The 13,881-nt window shown below is 43.1% G+C and overlaps 1 pseudogene; it reads left to right on the top strand.

Moving 5' to 3' along the window:
* Nucleotides 1–645: 645 nt before the first annotated feature.
* LOC122098086 overlaps nucleotides 646–13,881 on the top strand; it is a 51,514-nt pseudogene continuing 38,278 nt past the window's right edge.

Genomic DNA, 13,881 nt, shown 5'->3' with positions numbered 1-13,881 from the left:
CCCAGAAGGCAACCTATTTAGGTAGCCAAATGAAAAAAGGGAAATGTATGCTCTCCTTAAACAGTTTGTAAGTGATCTGAGGTCTCACTCTTGAGCCCTAAAGGCTTCATTTACAAACTAAAAGCTTCCTGATCATCTGAAATGGAGGTCTTGCCACAGGTATCCAGACATGATATAGGGATTTCTGACTGGGAAAAGCCTACTCTGGAAGGAGGAAGCACCAACTCTGTAGGGAATAGGAATGGAGAAAAAGAATCCCCATTGATGGCAGCACCTGTCCTGACGCTGAAATAATCAGCAAGAGCTAATCTGTGCTCTTGGTACCCTTCCTGTAGTTCCCTGGAGCCATTTATAAAACCAACCTTCTTCATTGCCTTTGTGAGGGACACTTAAATTGTTCTCCAGGCTTAGGGAAAAAAATCCAACAAAAATCTTTCAAAATGAATATTCTCACAAGACACTAATGAGTAAACACTAATCATTGAAAGTGTAATGACAACAATAAACTACACAAAGCCCACCTCTCTTGCATAGTAACTTGGAGGATCAGTAAAATTATTAATGAAACCTCCCCCCCCCCCCCCCCCCCCGCCAAAAAAAGGCAACTTCACCAACCTGAGCCTATCACAAGATAGCTCTGACAACATGAAATACTGTGGTTGCACTTCTCAGGGAAGTAGACAATCTAGCCCTGTTCTGAGCAAGAAGAATAATTTGGGAAACCAACAGGATACACTCAATCATCCCAAACTGATTATTTCTGAAATTGCTCCAACTTTCCATGAAGTAAACTTCTAAAATGAAAGGATGTGACGCTTTTCCTAAGAATTATCTGAACAGAGAAGACTGGTAGTTTCTCATCCCCAGGAGATCTGAGTCTGTGTGCCTAGAGCTGCCCAATGAGGCTCATACTTACTCAGAGAAGGCTGATGCACAGCAGAGCCATCAGTCTAGTGTGTGTCTGAACCACGGCTTCCACATTCTTTTCTCTCCTATGACACGGAGCCTCTAAGACTTCTGAATTGAGGTCCCAGGACAGAGACTCTAGCTCTTTGACAACCTGTTCCCTTTGCCAACTGGCTCACCATGTTTCCAGAATCAGGAATGAGGGGCAAGGGTGAAATCTACTCTTCCATTCTTTCCAACATTCCTACATGAAACACTTTGCTAGAGTGTCCTGGTTGAGGGATGAGGCTTCCTCTGATCCAGTGGACACACATTGGCTTCTATGAATTACAGGAATATCTCAGTTTCTCTTATATCACATCAATCTCACAACTTTAAAAATACATGCACCTCATCTACTTACAAATGCTTCCTTTGGCAGAGATAATTTTACTCTGACAACCTCTACACATTTCAGTGGGAAAAGGGGGAGCGTTGTAAGTTATTCCTAACTGAAGAAGGTATTTGGAACGTACAGCCATCAAGCCTCAAGTGAGATTGTAACATTGTTCATATGCTACACAGTAGATTCCTCATGGGATGAAGGCAAGGAGGCAATATTGTCTCAGTCAGTACTGAAGAGATAGAGTAGGATCCTGGGCAGTAAAGCACTCCCTAAAATAACAAGGTAAGCATTATGGTTTATAGGGGGATCTTGGTTCTCCAGATGAGCAGACTGACCACAGGTGTGGTGCTCCCTAAGCAGGCATCAAGTATAAGCCAGATAATACACGGGCCATCCCACATGCCCTATAGCAGAACAGCACCTTAACAATGGGAACAAGTGCATTGCTTCTGACACAGTGTGTCTCAGAGTCTCATAGAAGCAAATGCCCAGCATGAATTGCTCAGAAGAGCTGCAAGGGCTGACAGTCTGCCTCACGCACAGACTAAGCTTCTGAAACTGTTCCCACAGCTTTCTAGAAAATGCAGCTCTCTGGCCCTCTGTTTAGATGGAAAGTCCTGGAAGAACTGGTTTATGATGGAAGTGGGATTGCTCGAGTCAGACAGATAATACCTTCCCTCTGCCCAAAGTAATTTCCTTAAAGGCCCACACGGCAGCCCACACCTACTCTCAGAACAAGTGACCGAATAGGTATGTTGAAAAGAGGCATTTTCTCAGGATTTCTGAAGGTTTTACTTAACCATGGCTTGTGTGTGACTCACGCTGGCCACTAGATTACAAGTTGCCAAATCTGACTGCTCATATAGTAGCCTTTGTGTCTGAGCTTAGGGTCAGCTATCTGAGGAGATGTCATGAGCCTGAAAATGGGGGAGGGGGTCCTTTACTTGCATCTAATCACTACAGGCCTCATTAAATAAAAGGAAAGATTGCACAGTAAGATCACCTGACCTTAACTACCACTACACATTTGAGATCAATATTTAAGCATGTCAAACAGGTAACTACTGTACCAACTTGGCAACTTTTTCTTGCCATGGAGAATATATGCATCTTGCGTACACTATCTGTAACTTCAGTTGAAGCACTTTATATATTTAATAGTAACAGCCCCATTTCCAAGGATTTGTGCAAGATAACTGGGGCCTGTGTGTGTGTGTGTGTGTGTGTGTGTTTGTGTGCCTGTGTGCATTTTCAGAAAGGTGAATCATCACTAGTTTAATGTGTGTAGAGTTCAAGATGTGAATCGCTTTCAAGATATAAATGACAAGAATAGAAAAATTGAGCCTTTGTACATGCCAGTCCCATGATCTCTGTCTTGTTTCAATAGTGTCAATAGTGCTTGGACAGAACAGACCCAGGGACTCCTCTTTTCCATCATCAACTCCTTCAAATCTCCTCCACTCACAACCTCTGACCCTTTTCTTCTCACCCTCTTGCTTCCAGGACCAACCAATGCCATTTGTTGTTTTGTGGTTAGCTCTGTATTGATGAATAGCCATGACCTCACAAATCCAGAGTTATTCCACTGTGGTGGAAGCTGTTGTCAAGTGGTCAAATTGCATTTGCGGGCATCCTACACCTACTGGGCTACTATTTTGATCAGGATGATGTGGCTCTGGACAGCATGGGTCACTTCTTCTGGAGTTGGCAAAGGAAAAGCGCAAAGGCACCCAGCGCCTCTTGAAGATGCAGAACCAGAGCTTTTCTAAGATGTGCAGAAGCCTTCTCAAGGTGAGTGTTGTAAAACCATGGAATTCCTGGAAGCTGCCCTAGCACTGGAGAAGAACCTGAACCAACGTCATTTTGAATCTTTATGCCTTGGGTTCTGCTCACAGACCTCCATCTCTGTGATTTCCTGGAGAAGAACCACTTCCTATATGAATAGTTGAAGCTCAACAAGAAAATGAGTGACCAGGATTAGGGTTTTGGGTGGGGGGCGGGGGGATTTTGGGAAGAGATGGGAAGGGTAAACAAAGGAGAATCCTACAATGCTTGATAAGAAATGTACTCATTATCTTGCCCATGTAATTGTAACCCCTGTGTACAGTATTTTCACAGTAAAAAAAAAATGAGTGACCACTTAACCAGTCTTCATAGGCTGGTGGCTACTGAGGCTGGGCTGGGTGAGTATCTCTTCAAACATCTTACCCTCAAACATGACTGGAAAAGCCTGGATTTCAGGGCCATCTCTACCTTACCTGACATCAGGGTTTCCACCTGAGTTTCTTCCTTTAGCCATGAGAAAACTTCCAAACTAACCACCCTGGAGACCTTTCCAAGCCTTGGACCAACGGAAGTAAAGCTTTCTGGAGCAGAAACAGAAATAGAAAAACTATTTTCAGTGATTACTTTGGAAGTCTCCAACGATCAACCAGAAAGGGGCCAATGTTTGGAAGGTATGAACAAGTTACCCTTTTATACTAGAAAATCTCTTGTTCAGGTGTTTGGGCCATAGAATCTGCTCATTTTAATGGCCCTGGCTACAAAGCATTGTGTATGAGAAACATGGTCCCATCCCAGCCCTGTATGGGGATATTTGTATCTGGGTCAAGAAATCTCAAGGAGCAGCGACATTCAACTGCTGTGACTCTCACTCTGGACAACATTTCTGATCTTGAAATATTTCTCAGTTGTGCCAAACCATGACTATGTATGCTCAGAACAAGAGACCACAGGACACAAAAAGTACTCATGGAAAATGCAAAGTCTTTATGAAACGTGAACCTGTACTCAACAAACATGATCATCAATTAAGAGAGAAATTAAGATGTAGAGTGTTGATATCCTCACAAATATGGGCAAATTGTAATCATACAGGAGACTCAGGACAGGATCTTCCCTATGCTTTCACATGCAGTTCTAATACCCACAGTCGGACCCAGAGCACAGCTCCCTGGATGGTCTCAGTTAAGCAGATCATAAGCAGCAGCAATAGGCGGTCTAGGAGTCATCTGAACATTTAGGTCTTTAAAAAAGTATATCCAAATCTGTAAGATACCATTCCATTCTTATGAATTCAATGTAATAATTATTTGACCCAGACTCAATTCCAGACATCAAGGTGAAAATGGCCTTCTTCAAGTCTGAGTTCAATATTCACAAAGACACATCTCTCCAGAATCCTACGTGTTTATACTCAAAGAACACTTTGAAAATATTTTCCACTCTAACCTTTAATGCAAGAACAACTGCAAGGTTAACACTTGAGATAGGATAGTTCCTGTCTTTCTCCTTGAGTTCAATGACAAAATAGCACAGAATGATACACCAACCAGGAATGCATTCGAGTATGTGTCACCTGCAATGTGACTGCTACCACTTTTCTTGTTCTAGCCCTATGGATCATCATCAAGTAAGGAGTTTCCATTGGGAACAATTGTCCTCAGAGTGCTACAGAGCTTCAGTCAGCATGAGTTGGTGTGTTTCCATACACATACAGATGGCATACCTGTGCCGTGCCCAGGAGCCAACCATGTATAGAGTAAAGCTCATGTCAGGGGAAAGTACCTTGTCAGTGCACAGATGGATCAGGCAGGTTGATCTACATACAACACTGAATCCTTGGTCCTTATTTTCAGTATTCTACCACAGCAAAGGGAAACAATGGAAAAGAAGAACACTGTGACCTGAGAATCACATAGTATGTGGCACCCTCAAGGGAAGAACAGTGGTGGTCCAGGCCTACAGAAATAACATCTACTGAACAAGAACATTGGGTGGAAAGACATCAGCGTCTGACCTCTGAACACAGCAGCAGCAGAGATGAAGAGGAACCCACACACGGGGCAACAATACCAATGCCACACTTATGGCAGCAGCTTCCACTACAAATCAGAAGGTCTTGTCCCTCAGGCATACAGATGAAGACATCCAGGCAGTTGGAAAGGGAAGGGCTAAAAGGCATGTAGTGTTTGGTTCAGCTTTCACAGTGTTAAATGGCAAACAATATAATGGGAGCCTTTGTCGCTAGGAAAGTACCAAATATTTTGGAAAAGCATGAAGTCTTCCCAACCAAAGATTCCCTAGAGCTGCAGGCTGTTCCTAGAGATTCACATCCAGGAGAGGAGGATAGCTGAATGAGTGAACATTAACTATCTTCCATGTTGATCCCACATCATACAGTAAGGCATATGGCAATGCAAAGCAATGTTGACCATGGAAATGCATAGGCTCTAACCTCCATTATGACCAACCAAGAAATGACAGCTGTAAATTTCTTCTGCAATATTTATCATGTTACAACATGGAACATAGTAAGAGATTTGGGGGCATGCCAATTTCACAGCTTTCTCACCTAGATTTACTGGTGAGAAAAGGTATAAGCTTTTTAAAACTATGTGGATGTAATGAATACTGTGTATATTTGTCCTGAAAAATTTTCATGAGCGAGTTAGAGATGACAAGACTGACAAAATACAGTAATTTCTTCCCATAGAGGGAAATTGCTATTACAGGAGGGAAAAACAGGGAGTTTGTTTGTTTGCTGCAGCATGCTAAGCACAGTGTTCATCTGTGTAAAGAAACCATATCAGTTCGATGTTTAACGGAAGGCCACTCTCAGCATAGCTCACCCTGTTTTTTTTTTTTAAAAAAAAACAACCGTATCTCAGCACTGCTGTGGTTCTGAGACCTTGGGACAGGAGGAGAAACTAAACAGAAACCAAATGAGTTGGGGTACATGGCCAGACTTTGTACATTTCCATGAACATGTAGATGTTCATGGTTTTTCCCAGCCCCCAGCAGGAATGAGCCAAAGGCATCTCTGCAACTGGGCAGCTCACTAGCACCCCCTTTAGTCCAAGTTTTAGGTCTCCATGGAGATCCTCATTCACTTGCAAATAACTTATCCAAATGCTGTATGCAGATCATGTCCCAGGAAGATTGCCATCTTTTAATTTATCCATGTTAGGTGACACAGCAAGAGTGAAGTACGGAATAAGAGGACTGAAGTTGCTAAACAACCAGCTGTAACGTGTACACAGTGTCTCCCATTCACTACAGGTGCAGTCATCACAAGGGCAATTTAACTGAGAAATGGAAACAGGGAAGGAGAACTAGATGATGCAGCCTGAGACAGGGGACCTCCAGCCAAGAAATATAGAAGGCTGCCAGGGGTAGAAAATGCACATTGTCATCTAACAAAGTAGGCCGGCCGTATCTGTGTAAGTGAGAGCAGTGTTGCACATCTGCTCTCCTCACCAGACAATAATCTAAATGTGTTTTATTGGGCCCTTTCAGCTGGTGCTCACACTACAGCAAGGCCAGTCCAAGATTCAATCCAAGCCTCAGGGCACTTGCAAATCAATCTGCAACATTTCTCTTATACTGAGTAGACAGTCTTCATAACGATTTCTCCCTTGGGAACTTGAAGAGGGAAAAGGGAAAGCAGGAAGCATGCTGTAACGTCCACACCAGGGCTCTGGTGTACACTCGCTGAATAACAGCATATTTGAAATATCTAGGCATACAAGCCACCAACGATGCACTACCAAATACACTAAAGGTGATGGTTATTTTTCTATTAATTAAATTAGAACTCTTCCTAAAAAGCATTCCATAGTGCTAAATAACCTCTTTCTAAATACTATCACTAGTTAAGAAATGACCAGAGTCAGAGCCAAATTATTACCAGCATCATTACGATGTGAAATGTCTTAGTGTTACTTCCTGTTAATACCAACAATCAGCTGCCACAGGAGAGGGCAAACACACTTTTCTCCACCCCAGACAGGCTACAGTAAGTTGAGGGTCTAAGTTTTCACAGACCCCTGTGGTTTGAGGAGCCCAACATTTCTGTCTGTGTCCCTATTTAACAGCTAGCTCTTTCTGATCCAGAGGTCTGAACCATCTCCACATTTCCCTCATGTCAAAAATTTCTGACCCCAGGCCCCTCATACTTCAAGGACCATTCTCAATGTGTTATGGATCTTGAAAACAAGACCAACAGATATTTCCATGCCACAGATGATTCCAGTAGTTCACACTTTTGCCCCACAGAGCCTCCTAGGACAAGCACATCCATACTGTAGAAGAGTCCACTGCATGGATCTTAGGAAACCAATGAATCTTCCTGCCCCACAGGAAGGTACTTATGTTGATTGATCATATTCTAGACATTAGGACAAAGTGTCCATTTGGCATCAGAGGTATCAAAAGCAAAAGACACATCTCCAGGAACAGCTATTCTATGTCTTCATGTCTCTTAGAATAAAGCTCAAGAGTTCTATTTACATCATCTACCTGTGTGAGAAGCTAGCTGAGCAGAATTCAATCTGTTCACATGAAGAATTACCTGCTCCTTACAAGGTAAACAGAAACGAATAGGTTTTTCAATTCCGGAACAGCCCATGGGAGAAAATGTGAATCAGATCAAGAACCACATGGATGTTAGCGAACATAATACCAAGCACCACAAAGTGTTTGTAAAATGAGAAGCACATAGAGACCTGTTAGCAATGCAGGAGAATGGCTTTGGAATTCCTTCTCTTGTTCTAGCAGCATCTCTCAACACCACCTCAATGGATGGTGAGACTCCAGTCAATGGAGCAGGATAATGGTTTTGTCTCTCATTATTCACTTTCTAGTGTTTCAAAGGCAAGTTTCCATTAAACCTCAAAGAGCTAAAGGGAAACATCGTAGGTTTTTGTTTTTTTAGTGTATTTCTGATGTACTATGTGATTTAATTTTGTTTCTTTGTATGCTCTTCCCCATGGTACAACCCCTGTTGTCACTGATTCTAGTGTCCTGAACTTGTATATGTATTTTTCTAATTTGGTGAGGGGGAGGGAAATAACAAAATGCTGAAACAAGGATATAAGATGACCCATTGTAAAAATAAGATGTTCAGGACACTATGTTGAAAACAAACTTTATAAATTTGTGGTGTGGGGGAGTAGTTGGGGGAAGGAAAGGGATGGTAGGGGGAAAACAAAGGAGGGGACAACAATGCTACATTGGAAATGGACTCATTACCTTGCTCATGTATCTGTAACAGTATCTTTACAATAAAAATATATTTTAAAAAAGGAAAAAATGTTTAAGGAATGGAAGTTCAAGGCATGATTCAATGAAATTCCCAAAGTTATAGTTTGGCTCAAAAGACAACTTAAGACAGTGGGAAGAACACTGCTGGATATACAAGTCACTTATGAAAGAGACATTGATGTCAGTCTGAACAACATGCTCATGACTAGAAGTGAGACCAAGAGAAATTTGCAGGGGCTATTAACAGATGCCAGGCAGCGTCCCACACCACAGGCTAAATTGAGCACCAAGCTGGGAAGGACAACAAGACAAAGCACTTCAAGGACTCATCTACCAGTCCAGCAGCACCCACCCTAGACTTGGCATGCTACCCCAGCACGAGAGCGGCGGAAATTTGGACACAGATACATAGGAGCCTAAGAGATGTGCACACAGCACTCATTCACAGGGTCACTTTGCAGAGCCTCTGGAAACAAAAGAAACGTCCCTATTTCCACAGAAGACACAATGTACCGAAGATTGACCATGTGCCAGACACAAGCTGGATTCATTTGGCAACCCACAACTACAAAGAGAAAAGAACTTCAACACAGTAAAACCTAAATCTGTTTCTTCCCCAGACCCCAGATCAGTCTTCTTTTTCACCTGCAAGTATCCCAAGTTTTAAACCATGATTCTGAGAAGGTTACACTTCAGTAGCATTCTTCTCACATCATTGCTATCTTCTCTAGATAGGGTCAAAATATTAGGGTCAAGTGGTTCCAAGTCACACACTGGACAGAAACAAGCCCTATTCATACCTTCTAAATGGAAAATTTAACCTGTGCCCGATTGTGGTCAAGCTCTGGATTCCCATGAGCAAATGAAGCTGCAGTTTGCTAGTGGGCCACATCCTAGCATCTCCAAACACACCCTGGTGGAACTTGACCTGAAGATGCCCCTGACTAGCAATCCTGGCAAAGGAGGCTCTTGGGGCTCTCACCAGTACACTAACACCATCAGGAGCAGATAGGACCTGATTGTGAAGAGCAGAAGCCACACCTACAAGGCTGAGGACTTACCTTCTCCTCAACCCCTGGTGCATACAGGACATGGTTTTCATGCCTTCCAAGGAAGAGCATGAGGAGTAGGTTCTTAAAGACACAGGCTATGTTTACATGGGCTTTGCCAAACACAGCAGAGGAAAACCCTGGAACTTTGGTCAGACAACATACTCAGGGTGTGCTCTAGGATGGCTATGAGAGTAGTTAAAACAGGTCTCAACAGGGCCTGGAGGCCATTTCCTCAGTCAAGGAGCTCCTATTGGGTGTTTGGGAACCATCAGTGAGGCAGGGCTCTGGCCTTGAATCTTGGGATCACCCAAAAGCAAGTTTACCCCATTGCTTCTAGCATTGTTCTTCTAAACAGTGAATGTCTAAATGCTCAGTGACTGGAGGAAATACAGGTGAAGACCACCTGTATTCTCTCAAAATCTCTCAGGGATTGACTTCTACAACAAACTCCCGATTTGAACTTTCATGGCTGTTTTGGCCAAGTCTTAGACAAGAATCTGACTGATATTTTCTGCTGTTAACAGAGGCACAATCTATTGGGCATCTACTAAGCATGACTTTTTCTCCACAGAATCCAGAATTCATCCTGTGATTCAGGGTTTAAAACTTCACTGCCCAGATCAGGAGCTCCTTCTAGGGATGTGGGTTAACACTGTCTGTACTTTCCAAGCCTCCATTCTGTCCAAAGAATTGGGCACAAGATCAGAACTCTCCTTAGCAATGGCCTCTGCAGAGAGAAAATGTGTCTGGCCTTCCAGCATTTGCTATAAGACTTTGTTCACCCTATATCAAGAGAGAACTAGGTCATCCTTAATAAAGTACAATGTCTGTGAACTTTCACACAGAATCACGAACAATTAAACACATCCCCATGTAAATATAGAACACTTACTTCATGTGTGTTTCTTCAGTAATGGGCTACCATGAAATCTGAGATTATACTACCTACCAATGGATTCCAGCCTCACACAGGTTTTCTGTGGCAGGACACAGGTTAGGCCTCAGGTTTGAGAGTCTTTGCTATCACTTCCTTCCCATTTTTAAAAGTAATAAACGTTAAGCATCCATGAAGAGATCCAGGATGGCAGCCAGGCACAGGGCCAATATCAAAGCTCTATCTGTTCGTCAGAAGTATAAAACTCCAACCTGGACATCCAGCTCCAGAGGGGATGCCAAGGAATGGCAAGCAGTCAGAGCCCAGTGCCAACCAAGAAACATCAAACTTGTAACTCAAGAAGAGGAGGAAAGTTAACAAGTCCCCCTAACCAGGTTCCATTGCAGCCTGCTGACCAACAGCCTGCAGCTCTGTGGGGATCACAGCTTGGCATGGACAGACAGCTGGAATGCCATAGAAAGCCAACACAGAGACCAGCCTTCTGCTAAGCAGTGATCTTTGCCCAACTCAGATTTCTGTTTGGAGCATCCCATCCAGCACGACAGCAGGTGCAGTGCAAAAGACGAATGACTTCACAAGTGAAACCCAGGAAGGAGACCATGTGGGAAGGACACCAAACACCTTGAGTCACATGTTTGCTACCCCTGGGTGGCCAGCCAGAAGGGCTCAGAGGAACACAACCCCTAGCTCAGACACAGGCTTGGCACATCAGAAGGTGGAAGAGGGAGCATAAACAGAGGGCAAAATTCTGAGCTCAAAACTCAGACCACTTAGATCTCAGTCTGCCACCAGCATTGTAAGAAGGTTATATACTTCAGACTCTGAGGAACTTGCACTTGGAATTGGGGACAAGGGACAAAGTTTGGCAATCGGCACTCAAAGATATCAGTCTCAGCCCATACTAGGCAAGAGAGGATTCAGCCTCTGGTCAAGATCGGGCAAGGGTGAACCCAGAATAGAGGACAAAGGATACAGCTCCTATTCAGAGACTTCACCAGTCTAGGCCCACACTTGAGGATTAAACCTCTTGCTGTACTGTGACAAAGGATGTGACTAAGGCTTCCAGCCAAGACCACCCCCAGTACACATAGGAACTGCTCCCCTCAGGAACAGATCCAGAGAGGAACAGATAGGTGGTACTCCAAACCAGACTTCAGGCCCTTGAACTCAGCTCTCAGGGCTGAGGAAAATCAAGCTTCCAGCCAATATTACCTAGAATGAGAGACCAAGCTGGGGGCAGCATTCCATCCCCAAACTCAGCCACTGGGGCTGAGTAAAAGGCGGGACTTTGAACCAGGCACTGTTCTCAGAGGATGCCCTAATCCCAGGAAAGGTCTTCATAGGTCCCTTAATGTCTCAACAGCCACTGCTGGTCTCCAATGCTTGTGACGATACAATGTGGCCTCTATCTCTTGGAAAGGCTCGGGGGAGACTTCCAATGCCACAGAGGTATGGGTGCTCTAAGATCCCGTGTGTATATCGTTACATGTGATGCAGCCATGGTCCCACTGTGGGGTCTAGACAGTCCTGCCCATCAGAACATCCATGAGAAGCACATGTCATATATTTTCTCTCAGATGCCAAAGCTACATCTAAGATACATAGGGACGTAAGAGATTACACAGGTCTCTAGGCAATTAGATGCAGTGAGATCAAAGGAGAATTCTCTTAGGGGAGGAACAGAAAGGTACAATGCTTATGCTCATCTGATAATCATTTCCTAGCGTTCACTTCGATAAATGCGATTTTTCTTTGTTGCCCTTTTTGTTTTCTTTTTGTTCTATTGAAATGTCTTTGGCAGTGTAAAGGCAGGCACAGAAACGGAGGGACAAATGGCAAATGTAGCAATGGTGCTCACTGAACATTATGTTGAAAATGAACTATAGAACTTGCTGGTGGGAGATGGAAGGGACAAGCTGGGAGTGAGGAAAGGGTTATATTGCCTAAAGAAATGTGTTCTTTTTGTTGTTGTTGCTGTTGTTTGTGGGGCTGAACTTGGGCCTGGGCACTGTCTGTCAGCTCTAGGCTAGCACTCTACTTGATCCACAGCGTCTCTTCTGGTTTTCTGGTGATTTCTTGGAGGTAAGAGTCTAATGGACTTTGCTGCCTGAGCTGACTTTGAACTGAGATCCTCATTTCTCAGCCTCCTGAGTAGCTAGGATTACAGGCATGAGCCACTGGTGCCTGGATAAGAAATGCACTCTTTACCTGACTAACTCCTCGGTACCTGACTTATGTAACTAATTCCTCTCTGCATCACCTTTATAACAACAACAACAAAAACTCAAAACACTAATGAGTATTTTACTGGGGAAAAATCAGGTTTCTATGAACAATTTGAAGTATAAGGAACCAAGTAGAAGTTTAGAAATCTGGTAACATGTCAATGTTTATTGAATTGACTTCATCTCTTCAGTGGTCATTGATCATTATACAAAGCACAACCAACCTGACTTGGGAACCAAGATGACTCCTTCAGTCCCCCAGCTTACTCTCCAGAGTAAAATACATATTCTTGAGACTGTAGAGTTAATCATCTCTTTCAAGAGGTTACCATCAAAGAATGTAGATTTTGTACCTCTTAGCTATTTATGTTAGTGCTAATAATGTTCGTGCTGTTTCTCCTGTCTTCTCTGCTGCCAACCAGGAGAAGTAGTGCTAACATTATTGCTTCCCATAGTCCAGCAATCCTCAAAGATATCAGAACTAGGCTTCCCAGAAGATCATCTCCAAGAACAGAGTCATGGCCAATTCCATAAAGAGGATAGAGTCCATTAAAACTACTCAGTCACCACATTTGGATTCAACAGGAGATAACCAAAAGAAAGGACTCTGTCTTCCACACAGCACAGGATCCACATTGAAGAGAAGACTAAATGCCAGATATCCAAGAATGTGAATGTGAGTGCCTAGGGACATGTCTGTGGTGAATCAGCACACAATACACACTTGGCCCATGTCATAGACACAACTCACTCCACAGGATCAAAAGAGTCAATCCAGCTCCTGATCAGGGGTAGTTGGAAACTTCACCTGGACTATTCCCAATACTCCAGCTTTCAAATGACTCCTAGGTATCCACACACTGGAGTAGTAGGCTCATCAAGGTCAAAGGATGACCTAGGCTATGTCCATCAGAAGGTAGGCAAAAGTTACCAAGAGCAGTAAGCAAAGTAAGCCATCAAAAATCAAGCACATTTAAATTATGACTTCCACTAGAGGTCAGTACAGAGTGTAGTCTACCTAAGTGCTTGGGTTATGCAAATTTCATTTGTCAAGAATTATATTCCCAAGAAGTGTATTTGGGTGCCAGCATACCACAGATTCGTGTCAGCACAGTCAGTAGACCAGATAAATGAGCCATTTGGGAAGGAACTAATTTCTCAACAAAGTATCAATGACTCAAATTGTATGGAGATAATTTTAAAGCTTCCAAAATGAAGAGAATGGGACCTTGCAAAACTAAATGTTAAAATATTTCAAATCCGATTGCTCAACATAGCTAATATACAGCAATACAAAATAGTATTTGACATATGCCATAAAAATGAGGAATTCAAATCTACTGATTATTATAACCCAATAAAGAAAAAAGTTTT

Source organism: Dipodomys spectabilis, unplaced genomic scaffold (genome assembly GCF_019054845.1).
Source record: "Dipodomys spectabilis isolate Male_0828 unplaced genomic scaffold, ASM1905484v1 ptg000457l, whole genome shotgun sequence".
In the NCBI taxonomy this organism is placed as follows: domain Eukaryota; kingdom Metazoa; phylum Chordata; class Mammalia; order Rodentia; family Heteromyidae; genus Dipodomys; species Dipodomys spectabilis.
This window is presented reverse-complemented; position numbering and strand designations above follow the sequence as displayed.